Genomic DNA, 4,122 nt, shown 5'->3' on the forward strand with positions numbered 1-4,122 from the left:
ACTACGATGACGCATATTACGAACTACATTATAAAATAAGTGCAAAATCGTTTTTTTTTTTTTTTGCTTACATTAATTGGTTGATTGATTGAAACTTAGAACAGTTTAAAGTAGCTTAAATTAAACATTCATATTTTTGATCACCTGTGTGCAGTGAATATATACTGGCTGTTTGATTTTAATATTGTAAGTATTTTTTATTTTTACTTTTCGTTTAAAATATAAAGCCAATTTAATTATTAAAATGGTTATTTACTTTTTAACTTTGGCTGAGCTGTTTTTTTTATGCGAATTTTTGCGCTATCTGCTTTTTCTCGATCATGTGTTGGATTTATGGTAAAAATGTCTAAATCAAAAAGGCTAAATGTCATAGATAAGCGTTTTTTAATTAATAATAATTTATCGCAAGGGCGACCCCTCTCTCCACCTCATGCTCCTTGTTCCTCCGTCCGACGGGTTAGATGGGAAAGTTCGATAATGGTGACCTGCACTACCATTGCAAGCTGCGCGCGCAGCCATTATGACTGTGACTTATGTAGTACTTTGGAGACCTTACTGTCGAATAATGTTGAGTTTACATATCTAATTAAGGTTTTTATTCCTATTTCAACTGAATATAACAATACTTTATCGTTTTTGTTAATTATGTGTAAATATTATATATTATTACTCTATTGGTTTACACGGCATGCGCAAGTTCCAATCGCCATATTTTTTTCTAACATCTGTAAGAACCATTGTCATATTTCAGCCCATTAACACAAAACCTTAATAAGCCTTAACCTTGTTCGTGATTAGTTCATCCGAGGTTGAAACCCGTACGAATATCCGTTTATCGTGTTTTAAATAGACAGTCAGATGAGGCGAGGTGACTTTTTTCACATATCGCACAATAACGAGTATAGTTGTTAATATATGCGTGAAAATCTAAATTAGTACCATCAATGCTTCAATCCATGGTGGCAAGCGAGTCGTAGTAGCAGATTTATTTAAGGAAAATTTGGGGACATTTTTATTTTTAACTTTTGTTTAATTTATTTAATATAGGTAATTAGGCAGACTGAAAAATTATGACCTAACTGTTAGTGGTTTTTAACAAAAATTGATGCGCCACCAACCTTAAGAACTTGGTGGTAATGTTTTGTTCCACATTCTCATTAATGCTTAATATTGTTGTTTTTTGGTTTAAATGACAAACATATAGTAGCCCATTCGCCCGTCTGCCTACCTACTATGTAAATAAGTACTAGTGTTAACAAATATACAACAAAAAAAACAAACAATCAAATACTATCAACAAAAACAATCAAACTTACTTTAGTGCTTATAATATTAGTTAATATATTGAAGTTCATCTTTTGTAATTACAGAAAATTCTGGCGGACAGAATATCAAAGCTAACAATAGCATAGACCTGAAGAAGTTCAATGGACCAGTTGAGGGTGTGTAATAACATCATAATCATATATAATATAAACCAAAGTTAATAAATAACATAACTATTATATCAGGGTCTACGACAATCTCTTATCCGGATTCGTCAAAAGTACCAGCCACATAGGAAGCTTTCATAAACATGTAAATTCTTTCCATAATCAAGTATGAATCAATCTATTTATCACGCATTTTTAATGCCTTTGCATACATTTTAACATCTTTTAATATTTTACAGACGCCTAAAGCCCTCGGATTGTGCCTGCCGAGCCTTCACACCAATCAAACATGCTACTTTCTGACGCTTATAATTTAAACAAAACCATTGATTTTTCTGATGTAAGTATTTAAAAGTATATTAAAAAAAACATTTAAAAAATAATAATAATACAACAGAATCTTTTATGATTACAGAAACTGGACTGGTCATAGAAACTAAAAAAAATTATGGTTGAAGATACTTTTACATCGATTAAAAAAGACACCATAGACGTTAATGTGGATTTTATTTTGTTAACTTAGTAATATTATTAGTAATTAATTGGTATAATAAGATGATTAACGCGGTACTAAAACATTTAGCAACATTAGATAAATCAAGCTTTATTTGTATAATAAAAAATAAAATAACAAAAAAAGCTTTCCCTGGTAAGAAACTGCGTTCAACTCGCTCTTCATCGCAAACTAGTATTAGGTACAGCTCGTTCACCGAGTATAATAATATTTTTCGATTTATTAAATGGAGTTAGACCTAACAGCACACTATATCCTCTAAGATACTCCCATGTATATATTTTTTAATTTTCATGGTCAGAAGTGGTAGATTTACCCTGCCTGGGTAATTTTTCTATCGTTTGTTTACCTATATGCTAAACTTGCATTTAATTTCTAACTTCTTAATTGTTTTTATATTAACTTATGTCTTCATTAGATTAACCTTAAATCATTCGCGTTAAATATTAATATAAATTATTGCAATTTTATTAATATTGGTAAAAAACTGGGATGGAAAATTGTAGAACTAAATGTAAGTATGATAAAACACGTAAACACAGTAATAAAATTAATAAGAGTAGAGTTTTTTTAAGAAAGAAGATATCTTTGTACATATAAAATAGAAGAAGTCTGATGTTTTCAATTTTCAGTCAGCAAATTCTAATAAAAAAAATAGTTTTTTTTAAAATGATTTCTTTATGTGCTTATTTGTTGACTCGTTAAAAATTGCAATCGATTTTTAAGTAACTACCATATGACTTAGAGATTTGTTTCTTATTACAAATTATTTTATTTTTTCATTCTTTACGTAATTAACGTTAGGTCTTACTTAAATCAAATTGTTTTCCTGTTTTAGTATAATTTAAAAAAAAACCTTAGGCTAAAAATTTGTTTCATTTTCGAAAAATATCTACAAAAATTAATCTATCTTTGAATATTTTATTTAACTTTAGCAGCGGATTGAGAAATGAAGTGTGAGGTTTCTTCTAGAGATATCTTGAAAATTTCAGTTATTAGCTTTTTACTATAATTGGCAAACGTTCTATTATGTTTGAGTAAGCGTAGTAGCATTTCATTTTTTAGTGATAAGGGTGAAAACTTTCTAGGATATAACGGCGACTGGAGTAAATAATATATAAATGCTACGTTATTGTTACGACTGTTCGAAAATAAATCTGTTAGTTGGTAATTTGCGATAAGCATGTTATTTTATATTGTTAAATTTTAACAAAACTATTGAATAAAACCTCCATAGCATTTGCCTGATTCACGTAGTGTGTAAATACGTAGTAAATTAGTGTAAATGATCCTTGATAATTTATGTATCATTTAATTAAAATAAAACGAAAACATAATTCCTTTTGAATTACTATAATTGTAAGTTATGTATGTTTATTGAATTTTAATATTCTCTTAAGAAAACAACATTTTCACAACGTCTTTAAAAAAACCTTAGCAATTTATTATGTAAACGGTATAGTTTTAGCGTGTGAGTTAATTTAAGCAATTTTTTACTAATTTGCACTTCCTTCTTGTTAAATTAATTATAAAGTTGTTGAATTTCATCATTAAAAAGTATATTGACACTAGAGATATATTTAAACACTATTTTATATAACAGGTTTTTAATTTTGTAATTAAGATTTTACGATGTTACTTCATTTGAAGTTAAAATAATTTATTTTTTCAATTGTTATTTCGATTAACTGTATTGTTATGTTAAATGAAAAATCAAAATAAAAAAAATCATCAAAAAATCAATTCAAAACCAGAGTTTATGTAAGTTAAATATTGCTCTTGTTATTTATTTAATCTTGCAATTATTAATAACATTAAATAAGTGACAAGAACTTAGGTAACAGTCTGTTATATTATGAAGTTTTAACGCATTAAAGTACGTTATTTAGATTAAGATAATAAATAAACGTCTCAGGAATCAAACCCATGCTTGCATTAGCAATCTAACGACTGATCTAAGGACGCGCTACTTCTGAAATACTTCTGTCTGAAGATCAGCCAAGCGAATGCATCGGGTCGTTCCTGTAGCGTTAGTTAACAACATGTGACAGAAGTCAGTCAGTCAAGTGGTAATTTTTTTTTTCGGTTTTATGAATATTCAAAGACAAACGAATGTGTTCGTAATATGCGTAAATCAAAGTGTCAACCCCAAAATGAGCATTCTTAGAATAAGAT

General features: G+C 28.4%; 1 long non-coding RNA gene across 2 annotated transcripts; it reads left to right on the forward strand.

Annotated features, from left to right (window-relative positions):
- LOC126780572 (uncharacterized) lies at positions 1-3,517 on the forward strand. Of its 2 annotated transcripts, XR_007670528.1 has the most exons (5): positions 1-186; positions 1,371-1,442; positions 1,512-1,599; positions 1,673-1,773; positions 1,849-3,517. It is a non-coding gene; the product is annotated as an uncharacterized LOC126780572 (long non-coding RNA). The 2 variants fall into 2 exon arrangements; XR_007670527.1 differs by lacking the exon at positions 1,512-1,599.
- The last annotated feature ends 605 nt before the right edge of the window (positions 3,518-4,122 follow it).

Source organism: Nymphalis io, chromosome Z (assembly GCF_905147045.1).
Source record: "Nymphalis io chromosome Z, ilAglIoxx1.1, whole genome shotgun sequence".
NCBI classification, from domain to species: Eukaryota; Metazoa; Arthropoda; class Insecta; order Lepidoptera; family Nymphalidae; genus Nymphalis; species Nymphalis io.